This window comes from Prionailurus viverrinus, chromosome D4 (genome assembly GCF_022837055.1).
Source record: "Prionailurus viverrinus isolate Anna chromosome D4, UM_Priviv_1.0, whole genome shotgun sequence".
In the NCBI taxonomy this organism is placed as follows: Eukaryota; Metazoa; Chordata; class Mammalia; order Carnivora; family Felidae; genus Prionailurus; species Prionailurus viverrinus.
In genome coordinates, this window is record NC_062573.1 from 2,616,840 (window position 1) to 2,644,046 (window position 27,207).

Genomic DNA, 27,207 nt, shown 5'->3' on the forward strand with positions numbered 1-27,207 from the left:
GGCCCTGGTTTATTTCTCATCTTCATGAGGTCTCTACGATGATGGATGCATGAACACATGGATGAATGGATGGATGGATGGAGGGAGGGATGGATGGAGGGATGGAAGGAAGGAAGGAAGGAAGGAAGGAAGGAAGGAATCCAGCCTCTTGGTTGAACACTGGGTGCAGTGTTCCTTTGGCAAAAAACAGGGCTGGTGCAGAGTCCCTAACACTGTACAGATTGTCTTCCCTCCCTTTTCCTGTCCTGGTCCTCCTCTGCCCTTCCGTAATGAAATGATGTGCTGCATGAGATGGCAGGAAACACTGGCAAATCAGATCACGTCACTCCTCTGCTCTAGACCTGTCTGTGGCTCCCCAGTGCCTTTAGGTTCAAGCCCCAAATCCTCGTCTTGAGCTGCAGGGTTTGGGTACCACCTGCCTGTGGTCTCCCACCCCACCATTCTCTCCCTCACCCCTTCTTCCAGCTGGGCTGGGCTTCTCTCCAGTCTTGAACACATCATGTCCTCCCCAGCCCCGGCCCTCCACTGTGCTGGCCCTTGTTCACAGCTATGCCACGGAGTCCCTGAACAAACTGCGTCCTGTCCAGCTTCTAGGCTTTTGAACATACCATCGGGACCACCTTGGGAACCTGCCCCTCCACTTCCTGAGCCTGGCACAGGCTTCCGAAGGCCCCATATGAATAGGAGGCTGCGAGAGCTGGCCACAAAGACTTCCTCCGGGTCTCCCACCTGGGTGTCTGGGCAACGGAGACATTCAGCCTCCAAGATTTCATGGGCTCAGACTGGAGTCCTATGCAGGCCAGGCAGGTAGCGGTGGACAGGCCGAGCTGCACCAGCTACCGGGTTCTACAGCTGGTTTGCGATCCAGGGTCTGGCCCTGAGTGTGCCTTGGGAATTCCAGGCACCAGCCGAGCCTACCTGGGGGGCCTGGTGACCTCTCAGCTCCTCCCCTGGTAGCCGCAGCCCTCTCCAAACTCAGCCCCTGCTTGCCCTAGCTGTATGTGAGCAGGGGACATACCGGTTTACCTCGGGACCACTACCCTCTGCCTGCCCCCTCCCCCCAGGGTCACTCTCGGCCCAGCCACATGGGGAGACCCCTCGGGAGTCTGACGGCTTCCCCTGCTGCCCTTGTCTCCTTAGTGTGTAGCTAGAAGAGGTCACTGCTTCTGGTACTGAGCGCCGCCCCGGGAGGCTGGGTGGCTGCAGAGGCGAGCGCGGCCAGCGCAGAGGGCCCCGAGCCAGCCGTGTTTTACGGCTCTGCCCCAGACAGCTAATGGCCTCTGTGACATGACCGCTCCCAACGGCGGCCTTGGAGCAGTTATAAATCAAGGGGCACCTGCCCAGCAGCCCCGACGCCTGCCCGGATCTGTCCTGGAAGAGGAGCATTTCCAGGTTTGGGGCCCGCCTGGCCAAGGGCTGCTGAGTGACCCGGCAGCGCCCACCCAAACCAGGCTTAGCAAGGATGCAAACGCCTCGGCAGGTCAGGCAAAGGCAAAGTGTGTGCGTGCACACACGTGCAAGAGTGTGGTAGGTATTCATTTACGTCCCTGCGCCTGAGCGTCTGTCTCTTTGTGTGTGTGTGCGTGTGTGTGTGCGTGTGTGTGTGTGACTGGGTAAGCATGTTTCTGCCTGTGCACGTCAATGTTTGAACGTATACAGATTAGTGGATATATGTTTACAGAGGGACGCCGGGTGGCTCAGTCGGTTGGGACTTTGGCTCAGGTCATGATCTCGCAATTTGTGAGTTCAGGCCCCGCGTCGGGCTCTGTGCTGACAGCTCGGAGCCTGGAGCCTGCTTCGGATTCCGTGTCTCCCTCTCCTCTTCATGCTCTGTCTCTCTCTCTCAAAAATAAATAAATGTTAAAAAAAAATTTAAAGATAAATGTGCATTACTGTGTGAGCGTTTCTGTCTTCATATAAACCATACAAGTGTGTGTAGGAACTATGTAATTATTATGTCTGCTCATGGATGTTTCCATACGGGTCTGCTTCCCTCTGTGTACCTTGTGAACATTTGTGTGTGTGCCTGTGTGTGAGTGTGCATTTGTTGCAAGCACATCTAGGTATGTGTCTCCAGCATTTCATTCAGTATTTATTGTACACCTACCCTGTGTTAGGCTTTGTGCTTTGTGCTAAGGATACAGTGCCGAAGAGACAAGGTCTCTGCTTTGGGGCACGTTACATTCCCGCAGGGGAGACAGACAACACACAAGCACTAAGAAGAAAATGAAGTTGGGTCAAGGATAGAATCTGACTAGGGGGGAGGTTATTTTAAGTTAGAGTGGTCAGAGAGGACTTCTTGATGGAGGTGGCATTGAGCAGAAGTGTGAATGATGAGAAAAAACCACGTGAAAATCTGGGGTAAGAGTGTTCGGATGGTGGGAAGAGCCGTGCAAAGGCACTGAGGTTGGGGAGCACGAATGGGCAAGCGGTGGGAGGTGAAGACAGAAGGTGGGGAGGGCCAGACCATGGAAGGCCTCAGAGACCCTGGTAAGAAAGTTAGATCTGGGGCGCCTGGGTGGCTCAGGCGGTTAAGCATCCGACTTCGGCTCAGGTCACGATCTCACAGTCGGTGAGTTCGAGCCCCACATCGGGCTCTGTGCTGACAGCTCAGAGCCTGGAGCCTGTTTCCGATTCTGTGTCTCCCTCTCTCTCTCTGCCCCTCCCCCGTTCATGCTCTGTCTCTCTCTGTCTCAAAAATAAATAAACATAAAAAAAAAATTGAAAAAAAAAAACCACCTCCTTCAGCAGCTCTTCGAGAATGGAGTGTAGGGGGAGGGAGGAAGCGGGGCCTAGTAAGGAGGAGTGCAGGGGTCACGACAGTGGTGACGATCAGCATGGCAGCGGGGGAGGGCAGGACCAGCGGCCAGATACAGGACTTGTCTTTTCCATGACTTTTATTTTGAAAAAGCTCAGCCCACCCTACAAAGAGGCGGAATGAAACGTATGGTTTTATTATGTGCCAGCCTCACCAATTGTTGAAATTTGGTGCCATTTGTTTCCTTCTTCTCTCCCCCCATTTGCGAGTTAGTAGCAGACGTCACAACACTGGGCCCTGTGAGGCCTCAGAATATCTTCTAAGAGCAAGGACATTCCCCTACACAACCACACCACACTGATCATGCCCGCGTTTCATCTAACGTAAGGTCTGTATTTCAATTTTCCCAATTATCCCCATTCTGCTGGGCCAGAAAGCAAGCATGTCTCGCAAGACTGATGAGGACATGTCAAAAGACAGCTTGCCAGAAACAGCCAACTTTTAAAAATTTGAGCGTAAAAAAGAAAGATGACAAAAATGGATTATAGCACATTGAATTAAAGCATAATCCATGCATCCACATCAATACTCAAAAGAGAGGACAGGAAGAAAAGTTCTTTACAGAACTAAATATAGAATAAAAATACAAGAAATGATACAATTGGGAAAATTGCCACTTTGCAACCACCAAAGTAATAACCGATTCAAATAAGGCTCACTAATGGATATTAAGATTGTTGGATAAAATGCTGGGGACAGAGAACGCTCACACAACTTCAAAGTATCACTTGAAAGATTACTTTTCGATTTCGAACAGGAGACGTTTCCTTTACAAAGGCAAAATACGGCAGCCGCCACCTTAACCAAACTTAGCCTTGCAAATAGCAGGACGGAGATCATGTTTTGAACACAGACCTGCGAGGGGCTGAATGGATTGACTGGGGGATTGGAGAAAGCAAGCAGATTCAGGACTAACTTCCAGCATTTGACCTGAAAGGGCTTGGTCGACTGGTTGACTGGCAATGGACGGAAAAGACTGGGGCATGAGCCCACTGCAGGGGACAGAATCACACAGGGCTGGCTCTGTCCCATTGGAGATGCCCCTACGGGTGAACAGGTGGAGCTGCTGAATGAACATCTTAGACAATGAACCTGTACCTCTTGACTATACTTAGGAGTAGAGATAAATATTCTAGAATCATCAGCATACAGGGAGCCATGGCCAAGAGGACATCATCTAGGGAGAAAGTCAACTTCCGTAGTTTTTTTTTAATATTTATTTTTGAGAGAGAGAGAGAGAGAGAGAGAGAGAGAGAGAGAGTGGAGGAGGTGCAGGAGGGAGAGGGGGACAGAGGATCTGAAGCAGGATCTGTGCTAACAGCAGACAGCCCGATGCAGGGCTCAAACTGACGAACTGCGAGATCATGACTGGAGCCAAACTCGGATGCTTAACCGACTGAGCCACCCAGGCACCCCAGATGTCTATGGTTTTAAAATCTTCTTCTTTCTTTCTTCTTTCAGATTTTATTTTTAGGTAATCTGTACGCCCAACATGGGGCTCGAACTCACAACACCGAAATCAAGAGTCTTATGCTCCACTGACTGAGCCAGCCAGATGCCCCTAAAATCTTTCTCATGATAAAAATAGCTTTGGGGCGCCTGGGTGGCGCAGTCGGTAAAGCGTCCGACTTCAGCCAGGTCACGATCTCGCGGTCCGTGAGTTCGAGCCCCGCGTCGGGCTCTGGGCTGATGGCTCGGAGCCTGGAGCCTGTTTCCGATTCTGTGTCTCCCTCTCTCTCTGCCCCTCCCCCGTTCATGCTCTGTCTCTCTCTGTCCCAAAAATAAATTAAAAACGTTGAAAAAAAAATTAAAAAAAAAAAATAGCTTTAAGTCTGGGGCACCTGAGTGGCTCAGTCAGTTAAGCATCTGACTCTTGATTTTGGCTCAGGTCATGATCTCACAGATTTGTGAGATCAAGCCCCACGTCAGGCTCTGGGCCGACAGTGCTGAGCCTGCTGGGGATTCTCTCTCCCTCCCTCTCTCTCTGCCCCTCCCCCTGCTCTCTCTCCCTCTCTCTCTCTCTCTCTCTCAAAACAAAAAAATAAACTTCAAAAAATACCTTTAAGTTTTCTATTATACAATTTATACATACTTAAAAGATTTTTTTTAAAGAGTAGCGTATAAAGAACAAATCACCCCCCTAACCTAACCATTCACATTTCGATGATTATGCCCAACCACCTGTCTGTTACTCTGTTTTCACACATTTGTATATAAATGTGTCATATCATACATGGGTCCCGCCCCAGACACCAAACACTTTCTAAACTCTTTTTTTTTAATCTTATGCCCTTTTCCATCTCCCTGGTCTTTCTCTAATATGCCACCCACGGAAGTTAAAGTGTGGTATGCATCCTTTCATACCCTTTTATATGCCCATGCAGTCATATACATGTAGGGCTTGCAAATCACTCTTTGACAACATGGATCATATTACACGTATTTCTTTAATTTCTCAATTAATAATATAGTGGAAACCCTTCCTAAGTGAATCCATTTTTCTTAACGGCTGTATCTTGTTTCATGGCATAGATATGTCATGATTTAAACACTCTCCTGTTCATAGACACTTTCTAGTTCTATGGGACAAATTCTTTTTTTGGGGGGGGGTGGGGGTGTCGGAGGAGACAAACTCTTATGAGTCGAGATGGTTGGGTTAAAAAGGTATGTATACTCAAATTTTTCAACAGATTGTTTCCATATTGCTTTCCAAAAAGGCAGCATCAGTTCTTTCTCACCAGTTAACTATGAAAATACACCTTCCCTCTCACCCCCAACAGTAGTAGGTGTTAACATTCTTTTGAATTTTTGCCAATCTGATGGGCAAGGAGTTACTTTAATTTGCATTTCCCTGAGTAGTTGGAGGTTGAGCCATATGTTTATTGGCCATTTGGGTTTACTCTTCTCTGAGCCGATTCATACCTTGGGAACATTCTTCTATTGGATGCTTCATCTTTTTCTTAACAATTTGTAAGAGCTAGAAATTAACTCTTTATCCATCTTGCCATGAGGCACACCAAATATTTTCTCCCAACTTAGCGTTTGTCTTTCAGTTCTGTTTATGGGAATCCTGAGCCGCCTAAAAAAATGTTTAGGGGCGCTGGGGTGGCTCAGCTGGTTGAGCATTGGACTCTTGATTTCAACTCAGGTCATGATCCCAGGGTCGTGGGATGGAGCCCTGTGTCAGGCTCTGCACTGTGCGTGGATCCTGCTTAAAATTCTCTCTCTCCCTCTGCCCCTCTTCCCCGTTCACACACACACTCTCTCTCTAAAAAAACAAAACAGGGGCGCCTGGGTGGCGCAGTCGGTTAAGCGTCCGACTTCAGCCAGGTCACGATCTTGCGGTCCGTGAGTTCGAGCCCCGTGCCGGGCTCTGTGCTGACGGCTCAGAGCCTGGAGCCTGTTTCCGATTCTGTGTCTCCCTCTCTCTCTGCCCCTCCCCCGTTCATGCTCTGTCTCTCTCTGTCCCAAAAATAAATAAAAAACGTTGAAAAAAAAATTTAAAAAAACAAAACAAACAAACAAACAAAAAAAAACAAAGTTAAAAAAAATTATTGGGGCACCTGCATGGCTCAGTCGGTTAAGCATCCAAGTCTTGGTTTTGGCTCAGGTCCTGATCTCATGGTTCTTGAGTTTGAGCCCCGTGTCAGGCTCTATGCTGATAGTATGGGGCCTGCTTGGGATCCTCTCTTTCCTTCTCTCTCTCCCTCTCTCTGCCCCTTCCCTGCTGTCTCTCTCTCAAAATAAACTTTAAAACAATTATTTTAAAAAGTTGAAATTTTATGTCCTCGGAGAGTACCGCCTCCAAAAATGACAGAATACGTTGAAAAAGATGATGTCTCTGACAGATAACAACCATGAACTCTGGACAAAATATTTAAAAGGCTATGTAAAGGTACTGAAAGTGATCACAAGCAGGCAGAAATTAGAGGGACTAACACTGGGGAGTGAACAACATTGCCAGAGTTTCTCATGTTTACATCTTTGTGCCTAAGGCCAGGCCCCAGGCAATACCATGTGAGTTGATAGAAATCTGAATTCTTACTTGTTGAGAAATCAGAGGACATAACGTGGGGCTTCCGTAGCAGTTGGAAAGTAATACCAGAAAGTAGAAACCCAAGGAGGGGGTGTTCCAAATTCTGCTTATAAACTTCACCCAAACATCAGGGTGTTTTCTGAACTATGACTTCAGTGGAGAAACCCTGAGAAGCCTCACTGGGGGTACTAAAGAGAGATTTCAGCTGCTGCCAACCATAGAGGGGGATGGGTTTGGAGTGTGAGCTCAGCCAAGTTAAGTGCCTGATAAAATAAAAAAGTCAACATCTTCCAGAGGAACATAATAGAACCCACAGTCCCTAAAACTTATCATTGATAGTATCCAGGATACAATCCAAATAACTAGCCATATGAAGAAACAGGAAAATGTGACCCATACACAAGAGGAAAGGCAATCATGGAGGCCAATCTCTAGATGACTCAGATCTTGGAATGGAGAAACAAGGCCTTTAAAATAGCTATTGTAACTATGTTCAAGGACATGAAGAAAATATGCTAGTCATGAACGATCAAAGAGAAAACCTCAGCACAGAAACAGATGATAAAAATGAGCAAATGGGAATCGAGAACCAAGATACAATGTCAAATAAAAAGTTAACTGGATGAGATCAAATTTTATGTTAAAAATGGGCACCTGGGTGGCTCAGCTGGTTAAGCGTCTGACTTCGGCTCAGGTCTTGATCCCCCAGTTTGTGGGTTCGAGCCCCGTGTCGGGCTCTGTGCTGACAGCTCGGAGCCTGGAGCCTGCTTCAGATTCTGTGTCTCCCCCTCTCTCTGCTCCTCCCCTGCTCATGCTCTCTGTCTTTCAAAAATAAAATAAACATTAAAAAATAATTTTTAAAAATTGTAAGTTAAATATGAATTTTTTAATAGACTCTAGGCTTCCTATCATGGGTAAAAATGTCCCTTCTAATCCTAGGATTATACATATATTCACTTAAAATTTCTCCTAAGGTTTTCATATTTTGTTTTTATATTTAATCCCTATTAATTTATTGGGATTCAATTTTTTATATGTTGTGAGGTGAGGATCCAAATTTACTTCCTTGCAAATAGATAAGGTACTTTTTCCAGCATTATTTATTACTTAACCTTTTTTGTTATTGTTCTTACTGAGGCAAAATATTTAGCATGTACTGAATTCTCATATATACTGGGATGTATTTCTGGATTTTTTTATTGTTTCAAAATTTTCTGTCAATCCAATAATCCTATGCCAATACCGTATTATTGGACTCTGGTGGCTTTGTAATATATTTTAATATCCACAAGGTAAGACTTCCTCCTTCAAATATTTTTTGGCCATTGTCAGACATTAATTCTCCCACCTGGACTTTATAATCATCCAAGTAAAAATGGTACTATAATAGGGAGCACATTAAATTTATACATCAGTGTTGGGAAAATGGACATTTTTATATTAAGATTTTCTGTCTAAAAATATTTGCCATCTTCTTATACTATGTTTTAAATTTTCAATAAATTTTCATAATTCAGTGGTTAGGGAGATTGATGAGAGACCTTATTTTATATATTTCTGTATTGTTTGAGTAGTAACGAGCACATATTTTTGAAATAACTTAAAAGAATTCTTTCAACAAAATATATGTTTGAAACTGAAGGTTTCATGATATTTCATTACATTATCAACACTGTTTATATGTGTGAAACATTTTATTTAAAAATATGAAAAAAGGCTAGTACATACATAGTGAAATTTTTTTGCAGACCATGCATAAAACTATAAAGAAGGAAATAAATGGCATCTACAGTTCCACTAACTACCAATAACCAGTTCAACTGCTAATTTTTTGCTCTATTTAGTTTCAGACTATTTTCCTATTTTCTATGCATATACACACAAACACATACATATACATATATGAACACACATATGCATATATGAGATATATATATTTATGTATATTATCTATATGCATCTAAGATGTGCGTATATAACCACAATACATATGTATGTATATGTATCTATGATATGCATATGTATCTAATACACACACATATGCACATACGCAGCCACCCCCAAATGGGCTTCCACTGTTATAATTTCTAATAACTGGCTTTTTTACAAGATATATCATGAGTATCTTTCCATTTTCAAACACAGGTATTATCATCATTTTTAGAAAATGCTCAGATTCCTTTATATGAATGCATAATATTTTACTGAAATCCATTTTCGTTTTTTAAAAATATCTTTACTATTGGACATGTAGATGTAGGTTATTTTCAGTTCTCTACCATTGTAAATACCACTACGTACTTTTGCTTTCTTGTCCTTCAGCATCTGTAGGTAAATTCTTAGACGTAATTTCTAAGATTCCCTACCTGTTCTTGAGAAACTCTACCAACAGGACAGCAGGGGCTGGAGGTCTGATCACCTGCCAATCCCAGAAAATTCTTAGGATAGCCAAAGCTTGATGGGCATCAGATAGTGGTAAGCCAGAGTGTGGTTCAGAAATATGCTCTCCAGACTATCAAAGATGAAGAAAAAGAAAAAAAAAAAGAAAGAAAAAGTACCTTTTCTTGAGTACTTACTGTATTCTAGGAAGTTATATTCATTACTTCACTTAATCCTTATGACAGCACTTTGACTTTGATACTATTTCACAGAGACCCATGAGATGGAGAACCAGAGAAATCAAGACATTTGCCCGGGGTCATTTCTTAGGATTATACTGGATTATACTGGAGGGTGCCACAGATGGCCCAGTGGAGCCCTGGCCTGGAATTATGAGCACAAAGTCAAGGGAGATACTCAGGATCTCATCCAGGTGTGTGAGGAACTAAGATGGAGGTACTCTGGAATCTTCTATCCGGGAGGTCCAAAAACATAGCTGAGTCACTGCATAGGCTCAAGAGTATCCTCTTCTGGAGCTGTCCCAGGTTGGTCTGGGGCTTGTCCATTGCTGCCACCTACACAATGCTCAGTGGCACCCACTGAAGAGCTGGCCCTGCCACGGGGTCCAGAAATAGGCCAAAGACAGATCTGCACCTGTGGAGCTCCCAATCTGGTAAATTAACACTAGTCAGAATACACTGGTCTCTCTCTGAGCCCAGTGGCTTGGCTTCAGTTGGCCAAAGAACCTGAAGTCTCATCCAAAGCCCTGTGGGATGACAACATCTGCCCCTTCCTCAGCCACAGACCCACTGGAAGGCGACTCAATGTCTGCAAGTTTACCTCCAGGAAAGTGGGTGTGGAGGAGGGGCTCTTGATGATGAGCCCCAGCTCCTTCTCTAGTCTTTCAACCTTCTCCTGCTGCTACATCACACAGCCCCCGGGAGGTGGCTGTCCCTTTAGGCCCTGAAGCCCTCTCCCCTATGGCTGTCCCCCAGGCCCCTGGCATAGCATTTCCCCTTGATCTTGGTTGAGCACCTCAGATAACCACAGGGAGGTGAGGAAGGCCTGGCCTTGAGTCCCCCTACAGGGACCTCCTCCCAGGGTCTGACCCTAATGTTCCCTCCCTGCCATCCATGCTTCCTGACCTCTGGCCTTCTGGAACTGGCAACATCACAGGGCCCCTATTTCAGGCTCCTCATGTCGCTATGACAAATGACCACAAACTCAGTGGCTTAAATAATACAAACTTACTATCTCATAGTTATGGAGGTCAAAGTCTGGAATGGATCTCACCGGGCTAAAATGAGAATGTGGGCAGGACTGTGTACTTTCTGGAGACTCTCGAGAAGAATTCTTTCCTTGCCTTTTCCCACATACAGGTTGCCTGCATTCCTTGGCTCGTGGCTTCCATCTCCAAAGCCAGCATCGCATCACTGCCCTCTGCTTCCATCTTCCTATCTCCTTCTCAGACGCTCCTGGTTCCCTCTTTCCCTTATGACTGCTGTGGTTAAACGGAGCTCACATCAACATCCTCGTCTCAACATCCTCAGCCTGATCACATGTGCCATGGTCCTTTGCCATTAGGTAACATATTCACAGGTTCCAAGGATTAGGACACGCACATCGTTGGCAGACCATTATTTGGACCACCACAGGTCCAATCCCTGGTTTGTTTGCTCAAGGTGGCGCTGCTTTGGTGACACTGTGACAGACCATGTTTCAGACCCTGGGGGCACAGCCATGACCCAGTGATCTCTGGCTCACTAGCTCAGTTCTAGTTTTAAGGCCAAGGAGACACCACTTCAGAGGGAAGAACGGAACACTCTCAGGGTGTTCAGCCAGCTGGCTCAGTCAGCCGAGCATGCAACTCTTGATCTCAGGGTTGTAAGTTCGAGCCCCACGTTGGGTGTAGAGATTCCTTTATATATATGTATATATATACATATATATATGTATATATATGTATATATATACATATATATACACACACACACATACACATATATGCATATATATATATATATATATATATATATATACATTTAATGTTTATTTATTTTTGAGAAAGAGAGACAGAGTGTGAACAGGGGAGGGCAGAGAGGGAGACACAGAATCTGAAGCAGGCTCCAGGGTCCAAGCTGTCACTACAGAGCCCGACATGGGACTTGAATTCACAGACACGAGATCATAACCTGAGGGGAGCAGCAGACAGCAGGCATACAGACAGACACATGTACATGCAGACACGTGGACACAGTATGCACGTGCAGTAGCATGTGCACATCCACATGTGAGTACATGTGAATGTCAAGGTGAGGGTGTATCTGCATGTGAGTGTATGTGCGTAAGTGCTTTTTAAAGAATGAACAGAAGGCAGCTAGTTTACCACTGTAGAGGACAAACATAATTCATCTCAGGGGAGATGGCTCTTTGTTTCGGAAAGTGTATTGCTGGTCCCTTGGGTGTTGTAAGTGGCCTGGCAAGGCCTGGAAGGCAAGGGATGGAACAAAGAGAGAGCTGGATTTCTCAGCAGAATTTGCAAGGACGGCCTGGGAGGCAGGGGGTGAGGAGCACAGAGACAAGACAAAAGGAGGTGGGAAGAAAGGCCAGTGCAAGAGAACCCAACAGGGAACGAGGCAGGGATTCCATGGAAAGTCATGGCCAATGCAAAATTACACTTCTAGGAGTAGTGAGGTCTGACGCTGAGTTTTCATTTTCTTCCTACTGTGTTCTAGAACTGTCCTCACTGCCCCAAGTCTTCAGTAGAAGTCTGTTCACACAGTAACCTTTGGTGGTGGTGGCTGGGGGTAGAAGTGGGTGTGAACAGCCGAAGTTGGAGGTCAGAGCCACAGGCAGGGGCTGGGAATACAGCCTATCGACGGGGGAGTCTGTCTGGACACCCACACACTGGGGAAGACCTTCCATGGCAGGTAGCATGTGAGTTTTAAATATCTGCATAATACAAAGGAAGGGGTAATCTTTGGGCGTCTGGGCTATAAAATGCCCGTAAGGACACCGTGACCATGTGAATATGTTTGTATCTGTAACATCTGGAACCACGAGCTGGATGTACCTAACGTGAGACTTCATGTCAATCTTACACCATCAACTACTTCTAGCTTGGTCACTCCATCCCTTCAGTGCAACTGGATCATATTGTCTCCTGAAGGAATCTCATCTGAATGAACAGCTTTAATCACGACTTATCGCTGGATATTTGATCTGAGTTCAGAGATGTGTTTACAACGGTCTACCTAACATGTCTTCGATGTCCCCAAAGCACCTTGACTTAACGTGTGTCCAACTGAACTCACTATTTTCTCCTAATGACCTAGTTCTTGGCCAGGATTCTCAGTAGGCAGCTCCACCGTCCACTCAAAATATACAAGCAAGAAACTAGGCGTCACCGCTGGGGCTGGGTCTCTGTCTTTCTCGGCATCCCTTTATCCAACCCACTGCAAGTCCCGTCCGTGTGCCCTCCTACTCGAGTTTGTATCCATCGTCTCCCCATCTCCGCTGCCACCAATCTAGTCCAACAAACTGTTGTTTCCACAACCTTCTCCGAACCCATCTCCCTGTACCTGGCCTTGACCTCCTCCCGTCAGATTTCCACTCCGCAGCCAGAGTGAAAGTGCAATTTAAAAAATTACATCCAAGTATCATACTCAGGGGTTAAAAACAATAGATCTCTATCCCCTATTTACCCTAATCTCCTAGCCCTCACCCCTGAGGCAACTTCCAACTCCTTTAGCTACTATTTATAGTGTTTCTGATACCTTCCCGTAACACGCTTCCATTTCTGTCTCTTGTTATAGACCTTAGACATTATTCATTGAATTCCTGCGGTGATAGGTGAGGGTTTAGCTCACAGAAAACACTATTTAAATATTGTTCATTGCAGGGGCGCCCGGGGGGCTCAGTCGGTTAAGCATCCAACTTGGGCTCAGGTCATGATCTCACCCTTCATGGATCTGAAGATGCCCCGCGTTGGGCTCTGTGCTGACAGCTCAGAGCCTGAAGCCTGCTTCAGATTCTGTGTCTTCCTCTCTCTCTGCCCCTCTCCTGCTTATGTTCTGTCTCTCAAAAATACATAAACGTTAAAAAAATTTTTTTTTAAATATTGTTCATCGCAGAGCCATGTACTGTGCCATATTTTCCTTTTTGAAGACCATGTTCCCCTGGAATTTCCACCTGTCACCTCCCCTTGTGCTATTTGCCATTATCATATTTGTATTGTCCCCAGCCTCCCTTCCCAGGAGACTGCACCTCCAATATAGACTGTTCCTCCTTCAGTCTGCTGCATTGCCTCGTCTGAAATTTCTCTGCTGCTTTTCTGGGTTGATCCACCATTTCGTGGACATTACATATTCCTTTTCCTTGGCTTCTCCTGTTACTGTGCTGGAGCACATTCTCAAGCAACTTCCTTTATTATTTTTTTTTTTTTACGTTTATTTATTTTTGAGACAGAGCATGAACGGGGGAGGGGCAGAGAGAGAGGGAGACACAGAATCGGAAGCAGGCTCCAGGCTCTGGGCCATCAGCCCAGAGCCCGACGCGGGGCTCAAACTCACGGACCGCGAGATCGTGACCTGAGCTGAAGTCGGACGCTTAACCGACTGAGCCACCCAGGCACCCCAACAAGCAACTTCCTTTAAAAAGGATGCACTGGAGGTACACTTTCTGAGATGATCTTTCTCCGTACGTTGATCAAGTTTGGCTGGGCATATAAATTCTCGTTGAAAATCATTCCTCTCAAAATTGGGGGGATATTGAAAATATTGCTCCTGATTTTATTAGGAGACATTCGATGCCATTCGATGCCACTCCGTCCTTTCCGGGTAACGTGTATTTTTCTTCTTGAAGGTTTTATTGGCTTCTGTTTGTGGTGTTCTGACATGTGGCTTTTTATGCATTCAGTTTGAGAATTCAGTGATCTAGTCTGGACACTCATGTCCTTGTGCTGTGGGAAAATCTCTTGTATTATTTCTTTGTTAATTCTTCCTTCCACACCACCCCTCTTTTAAATTAGCATTTCCTGGAACTACCATTAGTCAGTTTTTGAAACCCTTAAATAAATCCTTTATTCTTATTTTCCTGCCTCTTTTACTTTGGTCTTATGTTCTGGGAGATCTCCCTGAATTTACCTTTTAATTCTATTGAATTTTTCATTCGCGTAATTCCTTGTTTCATTTCTCAGAGTCCCTTCTTATTATTTGATTGTTCTTTGCAATCCGTGTGTAGGTGTAGGGTTGGGGGGGACAGCAGTCAATGGCTTTCCTGTCGGCTTTCAGTTAATCCCCTTGTTTCAAGCTCCACGTGTCCCTTGCACCTTCCTCTGCATGTGGTGGCATCCCCGAGACCAAGCCTCTCCCAGGTTCTGTGGAATCAAATCCTTTTGTAAACAGAGCTCTTGGACCACACGGAAGCCGCAGGGTCCCTTGAGCGGTTCCATCAATACCTCTCTCCCATCCACTTTTTAGCTTCCAGAAATTCATTGAAAGGTCTGGCTCATGATATCTCTTTTCCTGGTTCTTTTCATCACTGTAAGTGTACATCCTTTTTAATTCTTTCCATGCATTTTGGCAGCATGGGGAGAAAAAGGAGATAAGTGCACACGAGCAGTCAGTCCTCTTTAAACAAAGGTCCAGGCTGATCTGTGTGAAATGCAAAACAGATCACGTCACCCCCTTTCCGCCCCTGACTCCCACCCCAACTTTTGTTTGAAACCCTCTAATGGCTTCCAACTGCTCACTGACATGGCCAGGGCCTGCGGGCTGCTTGCTTTTCCCCCATTTCTCTCTTTAGCCTCCGCTCCCTCCGGCCACACTGGCCTCTTCCTCCTTCCTTCACACTTCTTATGGGAGCATAACACACATGGAAGAAAACGCACGTGTCCTAAGTACACGCCTGCAAGGACTTGAACAAACCGAACACACCCACGTGACCCATCCCCAGAGCACGAAACAGATACTCCCAAACTCCAGAACCAACTTCGCGTCCTGTTCCAGCCTCTCCTTCCCCGGGGAGAACCATTCTCCCGGCCTGGAACACCGTGGGTTAGTTTTGCGAGTTTTCGTACTTTCTATAGATGAAGATCCGGTGTCTACGCTTCTGTTCTGTCCGCTTTCACGCATAAATAGATGTAAGAGACCTGTGTGGCGTGTAGCAGGCATCTATTTACTTGCAGTTCTGTGTAACACCCCTATGTGTGCATATACCACAACCGATCTGTTTTGATCAATTCATCCGTATTATTTACAAGTATTGAGGCAGGTTTGAGGTTTTGACTATTATGGGTGGTGCAACGGGGAACATTTTAGTACATGTCTTTGATAAACTCAAACCTATCCTAAAAGTAAACATTTAGTATACATTTAGGAGTGGGTCACTACTCCTAATGTGTGTGTGTGTGTGTGTGTGTGTATATATATATATATATACACACACATATTCAGCTTTGGTAGACAATGACAAACAGTTTGCTGAAATACCAATATACCTTCCCACCTGCAGTGCACGAGGTTTCCCACTCTTTACAGCCTCTTCAGTGTTTGCTGTTTTGTTCTTCTTAATGTTAGCTATTCTGGTAGGTGGCAGTGGTTTCTGCCTGAAATTTTAGTTTGCATTTCTCTGGTGACTAATGAAGTCTAGTACCTTGTCGTATGGTTACTGGCCTTTGGAAACTCTTCCTTTATGAGGTGTCTTTTTAAGAAAACAATTGCATTGTCTGTTCTTTCCCTATTGATTTGTAGCTGTTATAAAAACCATATTCTGAATCCAAGTTCTTTGTTAAATATTTGAATTGTGAACATCTTCTCTCGGTCTGTTAGTTAGCTTTTCCCTCTCTTGCTGAGAGTTTTTTAGGAGCAGAATTTTTTTTACTTTAGTACATCCAATTTATGCATTTTTCCTTACTTAGCCTTTTTGTGTCCTGTTAACACAGATTCGTCTACTCTCAGGTCACAAGACTGGTCTCCTATGTTTTCCTCTAAAAGCTTTACTGTTTTCCCTTTCACATTTAGCTCTGCAAATCGTCTGGAATTGATTTTTGTGTCTAATGGGAGGTAGGAGTCTAGAGACATTTTTTTTTTCACACGGATAGCCAATTGACCCAGCCCCATTTATTGAAAAAAACCCACCTCTTTCCCACTGGACTACAGTGTCACCTCTGTCATAAATGTTGTAATCATCTATGTGCGGATCTGTTTCCAGATTCTTCTCTGTTCTATCGGTCAACTTGTTTACCCCTGTGCTAACGGCACAATATCTTAATGGCTACGGCTTTATCAATAGTCTTGGCTTCTTCTCCAGTTTTGCTTCTTCTCTTCAGGTGAAACACCTTTCCCCCTCTCATCTCTTGGGAAGATCACATCTCAGTTGTCACTTCCTCACAGAAGCTTTCTCTCAACTCCCTGACCAAGTTAAATACCCCGTGAAACCCCTTGTGATGCCACCCACCTCTCATTTGTCACACTGATCACAATTCAATTTCACATTTAGTCCTGTGGTTATCTGATCAATGCGTATTCCTTCCCTAGTCTGTTGAGCTCCACAAGGAATGGGATCATGTCTGCTTTATTTATCCATGTAGTCCCCGGGCTTAGCACAACTAGCTGCAAAAGCGAACCAAACTAGTTGTTTATTATTTTTGAGTAAATGAAGGAACAAGTGAGTCCCTTACACCAGTCCGAGTATATGTGTCCACAGGTGCCTGAGCCTGAGTGGGTGTCTGTGGGGGAGCAGGTCAGGGGAGATGGACCCGTCCTCTCCAGCTGTCCTCCCCCTTCCCCGTCCCCTCCCTTGCCCATGCTGCACTGTCCAGCACTCCCCGCAGCCTCTCTCCTCTCTGAGTGGCTGGAGGAAGACGCTGGTCTCCAGCTGCCTCCGCTCGGCTGCCCTTGTGCAGTTGTCTGCCAGTTGTGCACGCCGATTACTATGAATGCCACCATCTGGTACGCCACGTGGACATCATAATCTTTTCTTAATTACATTAGCAGCGCAATCAGTTACTGCATTACAAGGCCGGCGATGAGCTTTTAAATCTTGGTGGAAATCATAAATAATTGCACTAAGTACCAGGCGCCAGATGTGTGTGCCAACTTTGGTTGCACTAGATAAATAGTAACCTTACAAGAGTGTTAGACAGCAGGCGGTCCGGCCGGCCACCAGGCCACACCACACCTGGGGCCCCACTGCAGGAAGGCCCCCACCGACCGTGCACCTGAACGGAGGCTCAGAGACGCCCCGAGTGTGTGGGCGCCGGGGAGAGAGAGGCATTTTCAGAGCCAGAGAGGGCGCAGGAGGAGTGTGGAGAAAGACAAAGGGAAAATGAGGTGGGTGGATGGAAAGGGAGAGAGAATAGGAGAAGAGAAGTGGGGGAGGAGGAGGAAAGAGAGATGAGCAGAGAGAGAACAGGCGCCCACGGAGAGAAAGGGAGAGACATGCCGAGACAGAGACAAAAGAGACACACACAGAGACACAGAGGAATGGCTGAGGCCCATAGAGTGTGGCAGAGACAGAGATAAACAGAGTGTGAGTAAAAAGTCCTGGAGGGCTGGGGAGGCTGAGAGAACAAAGGGCAGCCCTTATTTCTGCTGACCTTTTGCTCTTGGCCAGCAGCCGGGAGGGCTCCCAGGCACCAGCTCGGCTACTTAGGGAAGCTGACACATGGTCAGAGGGTGGAAGAGGCAGTCGCCAGGCCGGGGGGACTTCCGGCAGGAGGATGCTCAAGGCTCTGGGAGGAAACTCTCCTTCCTTCCTTCTCTCCCTCTTTCTGAACACCTCCTGCATCTCTGAGGGAGGAAGTGGCCACAGGGGATGCAGAGGAAGCACCTCTGGTTTGTGCAGAGGTGGCTACTGAAGTTGCTTTAGGTAGCTAGAAAGCCCAGGATGGGGGAAGTCTTTTTGAGGGCATGACTTTTAAGTTGAGACATGTACGATAAGTCACAGTTAGCCACATGAAGCGCCAGTGAAAGAAGGGGAGCGGGTTCCAGGACACGGGAAAGAGCAGGTGCAAAGGCCCAGACGCAGGAAGTAACTTAGCATGCTTAAGAATCTAAGAGAGAGAGGAGAGGCGCCTGGGTAGCTTAGTCAGTTAAGCATCCGACTCATTCATGAAATCGAGCCCCACGTTGGACTCTGCGCTGATGGCACGGGTCCTGCTTAGGATTCTCTCTCTCTCTCTCTCTCTCTCTCTCTCTCTCTCTCTCTCCCTCTGCCCCTCTTCTCCCCCCCAAATAAATAAATAAACATTTAAGAAAAAAAAGAATCATAGAGGGGAAAAGAGAGAGAGAGAGAGAGCAGATACGGCTCCAGCAAAGAAAACAATAGAGAAAGTTAGAGAACTGCAGGTAAAATGGATGCTTGAAGATGAATTTGTTTCTACTCACTCCTGAAATCTTACCAAAATGGACTGTAATGGAATTTAAAGATGTATAAACCCACATGATAAAGAGAACAGGAGGGAGGACAAAAGCAGACAGAGTGTTTAACAAAATTTTGGAATCCAGGAAAATGGATGATGGTGACTGACTTACAGAGCAGGGAAAGCTGAAATCTGAGTCTGCAGGAAGGGAAGCCAACTAGAAGGAAACTAAATGGCCCCAGAGACCCGGGAAGGGCTCAGGGATGGACACTAGGTACATCCCAAGGGGACTGGGAAGGCATAACATGAGAGGCCACATTCACGCCTCGGGGGACGGACCATACCTCCCACCACAGCCAAACACACAAAGTTTACCCTCTAAGAGGTGGACCAGAGGCTCTGGGTTTGCAGCACTAGCTAAGCAAAGAGTGAGGCCCAGACTCAAACCAGCATCCCTGTCCTCTCATGGTGCCCACAGGATGCTTGGCAGATGGGCTTAGAGTTGTCTTTTTCCTCCAGGTCAAGCAACTGGAAAAATGTATTTTCTGGGAAAACTGCCTAGCACAAGGAAAGAGGTCTAGAGAGACCACAAAGGGCTCTCCAATGAAATAGCCAGTGTCTGTCAGATCACCTTCGGTGAACCCCCCGCATCTACACAGAGCTTCTAGTCAGGTCTTAACACAATACTTCGAAATATGAATGACAGCTGATTATCACCAGATATTTGTAGAAAACTCTGGAATGAAAGATGGAAACCAGAGATTTAGGAAAATAGGAAAAATCAAGTAGGAGGAAAGAGAAACAATACAGAAAGCAGGGAAACATTTGAATAAATATCTATAAATAATATCCTCTGAAAGATAAGACACTGCAGCCATAAAATGAGATCAGAATGCTATCTATATATATTTTTTAATGTTTTTGTTTATTTTTGAGACAGAGAGAGACAGAGCATGAGCAGGGCAGGGGAAGAGAGAGAGGGAGACACAGAATCCAAAGCAGGCTCCAGGCTCTAAGCTGTTGGCACAGAGCCTGACGTGGGGCTCGAACTCATGGAGTGTGAGCTCATGACCTGAGCTGAAGTTGGACACTCAACCAACTGAGCCACCCAGGCGTCCCTACCTATGTATTTTTTAAAGGAATGTTGAGAGAACATGACAGGACTGGAAGATAAAGTTAAGATAACCCAGAAGTTAGAATAAAAAAGAGAATTTTCTTTAAAACAGAAAATAAAATATGAAAAAATTAGGCATATCATTGTGAAATTTTAGAATACCAAGAATAAAGAGAGATCCTAGAAACTTCCAGAAAGGAAGAAATGTGTACACAAAGAACCAGGAACCAGAATGGTATTGAATTTCCAAAAAGCAAATCTGGAAGCTAGAAGACCCAGAGCAAAGATTTTCAAATTATAAGGGGAATTAACTGCCAGCCAAGAATTCGGCATCTCAGTTATTGATTAACTGTGAAAGAAGAATAAATACATTATCAGGCATGCAAGACTTAAAAAAAAACAATTAGCTCCTCAGCATTCCTTCTGAGGATGCTGCTAAAAGACATACTACAGCTAAAAGAGGGAGAAAACCAAGAAAGACAAAAGGATGGAATATGGGAAATGAGATCCAACAAAAAGGTACAGGGAAAATCTGGAGGATGGGAAGGAAATATCCCAAGATGACAGTCATACGCCAGGGAAGCCTTGAGAAAAATAACTCTGGATCACAACAGAAATATGTAAGGCCACAGGAAAGCTATGTCCAGTAGAGAAAAAAATACGATAGATTACCTGATGAATGTGACGATACCGGGAGGAGTATTTTGGTTCATTGGCAAGTTTGAGGCCTAAGTGGTGAAGAATCAGAAAACCAGGCAAGTGTAAAAACCAAATGAATTATTAACTCCAGGAAAAACAAAAGTTGTGCAACAAAAGAATGTATTAATAGTACACGTTACATGGCTCAGCCGTGATCGATCTTTACATAGCCCTAATTATACAAATGCTGAATGTTCAGATTACCAAAAGTTGTGATGTAACCATGTTGCTAGGATGAGAAGAGGGGAAGTGTGTAGTGTGATGTAAGAGAACTAAATCTTCATCTAATTCTTACTAGAAAGTGAGTAGATTTTTCTTCAAAAATGTGGAACTAGCAACATAAAGGGCTGCTTTGAAATACAAAGGCAAATAGCCGAAGAGATCACCAGAAGCTGAAAGTTGCTGCCTCATGAGAAGGGGAAACTGAGGATGTAGCAGGGACCCCTGCTTTTTTGTTATATACTTTACACTGCTATTTGATTCTATATCATGTACATCAACTTTGATATAAAATTTAAAATTCAATTACAAGAAATCAGGAGGTGGCTTGAAATTGAGGCTAGCAAGATGAACAGGCACCAGACTGCCAACAGGCACCTGCTACCAGGGCCTCGGAGGCCATCTTAAACCAGTTCCCAAGAGCAATGGGGAGCCATAGAGGACTTTTGGTAGGGGAGTGACACTGTCCTATCTACTTTATGACCCAGCCAACAAGAGCTAAGGCTGCCTGTGCCCTGTCAGCTTCGCTCATGGGACTAAATACAACTTTTCGCTAAGCAGCATTCTCCTGCCCTCTCTGGAAGCAATATATTCTGCAAAGGGTGTGGTCCGCTCCATTTCATCTGTTCTTTGTGCCACATATTCCCCAGGCAGTGCTGGATGTGGACATGAAACATGGAATCCTGGTTCTGTTACTTTTTAGCTATGTGACTTTGGGCAAGTTGTTACTCTTTTTCTGAGCCTCAGTTTCCTCAACTGTAAACTGAGGATAATAACAGAACAGAACTCATGTGGTTGCCGTGAAAATATACATGGTTAGTGTAAAGGCAAAACACACAAATTCCTCTCTCTTGTGGGATCAGAAAATGTGCACAGGATCAACCGGTGGGAAAACTGGAAAGACCCTTTGAACGGCCCATCCACTTGATGTGCTCCTGCCCAGGCTTACCTCACCTGCTCTCAATGAGACCATTTAAATAAAATGTTTTTAACGTTTATTTAGTTTGGAGAGACAGAACAGAGTGCAAGCTGGGGGGGGGGAGGGGCAGAGAGAGAGGGAGACACAGAATGAGCACAGAGCCCGACACGGGACTCGAACCTACGAACAGTGAGATCACGACCTGAGTCAACGCCCCTCAATGAGACCGTTTCTGCCTTTGCCTTTAAAACAAAAGGTGTATTCAGACTGAGGTGGGTTTGAATCCCATCTTTGCTGCTTGGCACTTGTGAGAAAAGTGCCTCACTTCTGAGATCCACTTTACCGGATGAAACGTGCAGACTCCACTCCCACAGGGCTGCTGTGAGGAGTCAGCGACATGGACGACACAGAGGTGCTGAGAGAAACCCAACACCCCGCCCTTGGTGTTTCCTTCCATGAGGACCGGGTTCTGTCGGGTCTAACACCCCTGCTCCTCAGCTCACCCGTTCACTTCTCCCTGCAGAAGGGTGGGACTTGCTTGGTAGGGGAGTTTGGAGTGAAGAACCGGGTGCAGCTCGGCCCCTTCCCCACTCTGTTCTCTGGAGCCGGCCGTCCACAGGAAGCCCCCCATTCTGGACATCTCCTCCCAGCCTTAAATGTGCAGGTGCAGGCATGACCCTCGGGGACAAAGCTCCGACGTGGGTGGGGAGGTCTACTCATTCAGAGGGGGGTTACATTCAGGGGTAGACTAGGAGCAGAACAGGGGAGCAAACTAATATTCAAGGACTGAGGGTTTTGGGGGGGGGCCATACCAGCGGGCGGTTTCCACTGGCAAGTTGCTGCTTTTATGGAGGCACAGGCCTCAGCAAAAGTGGGTCGTGCCGCTGCCTCAGGGTAAGGGCGGTTACAGCTGTTACAGAACATACACTGCCCAGTTGAGCATGGGCCATGCAGGTGGCTCTCAGCAGACGTCAGCAGGCTGTGAGGCCTCAGTGGGCAGGCAGAGCAGAGCGGATGCTCTGATTAGAGGGAAAAGAAGGCACTTTATCCATATCCATATGCTGCATTAGTTTCTTATTGCTATTCTAAGAAATTAAGACAAACTTAGTGGCTTAAGACAACACAAATCTATTGTCTTACACTTCTGGAGGTCACAAGTCCAAACTAGGTCTCACTGGGCCAAAATCGAGGCGTTGGGAGGGCTGGACTGTATCTGGAGGCTCCAGGAAGAATGTTTCCTTGCCTTTTCCAGCTTCTAGAAGCCTCTGCATTCCTTGGCTCATGACCACCTCCTCCATCTTCAAAGCCAGCAGCTAGCACCTTCCAACCTCTCTCTGCTTCTGTTGTTACATCAACTTTTCTTCACCCCGAACTTCCTGCCTCCTTCTTATAGGGACTCTTGGGATTACATTTAGACCTCACTGGGATAATCTAGTCTGATCCCCCCATTTCAAGATCCTTCACCTAATACCCCAGAATATCCCTTTTAACATGTAAAGTAATATAGTCACAGATTCTGGAGACTAAGACATGTACATCTTGGAAAGCCATTATTCAGCCTACCGCACGAACCTTTCAGACGTTAAGGAGAGGAACAATGACTTTTTGTTCTTACTATTGTTTTCATAAAATTTATGCTGCACCAAAGTTCCATGCATGCTACACAATATGCATGCATGAGCCCCCACCTTTATACTATTAATATGAGAATCGGGTAGACAGTATAGGTAGGCTGCCAAAATTCCACGCCTTTCTATGTGTTCTTATGGTACATTCGGGGCCAAAGGAAGCTGTGTGTTTATGTGGCTTCCTCATAAGCTCTTACAGGTCACACTTCCTACCACATGGTCTAAAGTTGGCTCTGGAATAATCATAGCTTTGGATTTTAGAGATCTAAATTGAGACTTCACTCTCAAGAGAGCAGCATATTTTATTAATGTCCAAATAAAAAGGAAACGGGAATCTTAGGCTCACAGAGAAATAACTCCATAAAATTTTTGCAAACCCAAAAAACTAGAGAGGAGTTAAGAAATCCTGTCCTTGGAGGATTCTGTCTCTGAGAATGAAGTTGTCCAGAAAGTTGAGGTATACAGAGAAAAGTATACTTCAGACTATCAGAGCAGGAAGCAGTGGAAAAAAAGAAAACAATTAAAAACAGCCCCACTGAGCGGAGGAAAAGAATGATTGAGAACTCCGGACCAGACGGTATAGCTATGAAATGGCAAATCTGACCTTGAAGGTAGAAGAGACTGATATGGAAGGGAAAGGCAGACAGAGCAGTAGAGAAAAGGCCACATCTTAGTTGTGACTACACCAGAAATAGTGACTGAGGAATATGCCAGAGGAAAAATAAGCAAGATCCCAGAGAGAAAACTAGGAAAATTCTCCCCAAGGGAACCACATGCAGGGAACCAGTGGGAGAAGCTTCTTACACACACGCACATGAGTGTGTGTGTGTGTGTGTGTGTGTGTGTGTGCGCGCGCGCGCACAGTGTATGATATCACACAGTGTATCATATCACTGGAGCAACTGGGAACTCGCCACTTAGACACTGGGGCATCTAAACCAAGGAGTTACAGAAAATCTGGACAAATCTGAGAGGAGAGAGAAAGAAGATTAGCACAAAATACTAGAAGCATTACCAAGTGAGTTTCAAAGTGATGGCACCACTGTAGCTGGAGATCAAGTTATTGCTTGGCCCCTAAGAGAATGGCCTGATAAATCTCAGGAATTAGGACTTTCTCCAGCAGTGGTTCATAGCCTTGACTGCACATTAGAATCACCTGGGGAACCTTTCCAACACAGTGATGCTTGAGCACCACCCCAGATCAAATAAATCAATCAGCACCATGGGCAAGGGTCCTCAAACTTGAGTAGGCACAAGAATGCCCCGGAGGGCTTGAGAAAACACTGACTTCTGGGCTCCGCCCCTACAGTTTCCGATCAGTAGCACCGGGGTGATGCTTGAGAATTTTGACTTTTCAACCAATTCCCAGGTGATGCTGAGGCTGCTGCCCAGGGACCTCCCACTTTGAGAGCCGCTTTTTCTAAGGAAAGGCACTGCAAAGGTAAGAAAGATGAAAGGAGGGCCGGGTGGGACAATGACAGATGGAGGCGGCCTCGGTTAGATCTCCAGGGAAGGATTACCTATTTAGGAAGTGAGGACTTCGGTGGATGCTTACAGCATGGCCAGGACTTTCTGATCTCATTACCTCTCACTCTGGGAGCTCTCCTAAGACAAAAAAGGGTGCCTTCCTGAAAGGTGAATGGAAATACATGAGGACATGAGACTGCAGGGAGCTACCCCATGAGTAGGAAAAGTTGAAGTCAAAAGTCTCCATGAGGCACAGATCAAAGCGAGTCTGCACCTGCAAATGCCCGAGGGAGGGAACTTGGTCCTCACCAAGGACCCCAGGGAAACAGGTTACAGGGACTTCAACGGCAGCTCCAGTCCAGGCATCTGCTGAGAGCAATTCTGCAGCAGAAGTATGAAGATGAGGACGAGAGTTTCTTTAAAACTTTGGTTCTCACACTTTGCTGCACGCTAGAATTACCTGACGGGCTTTTAATCTGCCTGGTGTAGGCCACAACCCATATCAATTAAATCGGAATTCCTGGGGGTGGTACCCAGGCACTCACAGCTTATAAAACTCCCCAGGGGGCTCCAAAGGGCAGACAAGTTTAAGGGCAGGACCTTGCTATTCAAAGCGTGGCTGCTGAACCAGCAGCCCAGGTTATTCCCTGAGAGCTTGTTAGAAATGCAGAATCTCAGGGGCACCCGGCTGGCTCAGTTGGTTGAGCGTCCGACTTGGCCTCAGGTCATGATCTCACGGTTTGTGAGTTCAAGCCCTGAGTCGGGCTCTCTGCTGACAGCTCAGAGCCTGGAGTCTACTTCAGCTTCTGTGTCTCCCTCTCTCTCTCTGCCCCTCCCCTGCTCACACTCTGTCTCTCTCTCTCTCTCTCTCTCTCTCTCTCTCAAAAATAAATAAACATTAAAAAAAAAAAAAGAAATGCAGAATTTCAGGTCTTATCCTGGAACCACTGAATCAGAATCTGCTTGTTATCAATGTCTCCAGGGATCTGTAAGCACATAAATGTCTGGGAAGCACCGCTTAGAAGGCCCAAGCAGTTCCAAAGCAAGAGGCACTGGCAGCAGGAGCTGGGTGTAGCCCCTAAAACACCTACTCCAAGACCCCTGGAGGCTATGACATTAGAGAGGGTTCAGCTCATCACTGGCATTCCAGAAACACAAGGCCCTCTCTGTGGAATAATGCTACAGGGGAAGGAGGTGCTCTGAGACAAAATCTGCCAAGTTGTTAACAGCGGCTGCCTTCAGGAAGGAGGGTAGGTAGTAAAGCAGGAAGCTTGAGGGTTTTTTTTTTCTGTACAATCTGAAATTCCTCACTCTGTGTGTGTGTGTGTGTGTGTGTGTGTGTGTGTGTGTGTGTGTGTGTGTTTGGGGAATTGGTAAGGATTATGTTGATGGTGAGATTATGGGATATTCTTTACCATTTTCTTTATTAAAAAATCTAATAAATGGTACTATTTTTTAAAAAGCAATATACAAAGCAAAAGCTATTAGAAATACCAAGATGAACTTGGCAAGATCACAATCTTAATAGGATACCTTAATATTATTGCATCACTTTGTCAAATCAAGTAGGCAAAAAGAAATAAAAATATGGGACATGTGAATAATTGCATTAATAAGGTGATTTACTAGATACATTTCAGAATCTATAATCTACATACATAGAATACATAACCTTAACACATTCCACTTGGCATTTAAAAAAAAATGTAACATTTTTCTAGCCCACAAAGGGAATGGTAAGGAAGTTTAAGCCCCAGGAGGGCAGAGAACAGGACTGTCTTGTCACCGGTGATCCTTGTGCCAAGCACAGTGGCTGCTGTAATGTAGGGACTCAATAAATACTAATTACAGGAAGAGGCTATACGCAATAAAATAAAAAGTTCGTAAGTAAAGTCTGAGGAAATAAAAAGCTCAAAGCATTTGGAATATGAAAGAAACTCTCCCTTAAATACTCTTTAAAGTCAATATAATATCAACTGCAACTCAATAGGATTTTTCATGGAATTTTACAAGTTGAAATTAATACGGAAGAGCAAACGCACGTGAACTGACCAAATACCTGTTACACATAATCTATTTTTTATTCTGTAAGATTCCTAACTTTGTAAAATTATAGAAATTAAAATGGTGTGACATTGGTGCAGGAGAAGACGATTAAATCAATAGATAGTAGAACTGAGTGGAATTCAGATAGATCATCCATTGATGTATTAATCTAAGTAAGATGCACTATCGGATGTGTGAGGAAATTATATACCACTCAACAAATGATGCTGGAATTGACTCTTATATGAAAAAAAATAAAATTATATCCTTACCTCCCACTATCCATAAGGAGAAAGTTCCGGTGGATTACAGGCCTAAAAGCAGAACACAAAACAACGGTGTTAGAAGAAATACGGGAGCTTGTGTTATCAACTAGAGGTATGGGAAGGTTCTTAAATAAAGCATAAAAACTAAAAGCCATAAATGCAAAGTTTAACAAAGTTGACTACCCTGTAAGCCATAATTCTTACAAGTCATTAAGACAATCTAGACTAGGAAATGGACAAGAATATGAACAG

General features: G+C 45.3%; 1 protein-coding gene across 1 annotated transcript in view; it reads right to left on the minus strand.

The window, feature by feature from the left end:
* MVB12B (multivesicular body subunit 12B) overlaps positions 1–27,002 on the minus strand; it is a 263,019-nt gene extending 236,017 nt beyond the window's left edge. The window contains exon 1 of the mRNA XM_047830755.1: positions 26,962–27,002. The gene's annotated coding sequence lies outside the window, so the exon portion shown is untranslated. The remainder of the gene's footprint in view (positions 1–26,961) is intronic.
* Between the last annotated feature and the right edge of the window lie 205 nt (positions 27,003–27,207).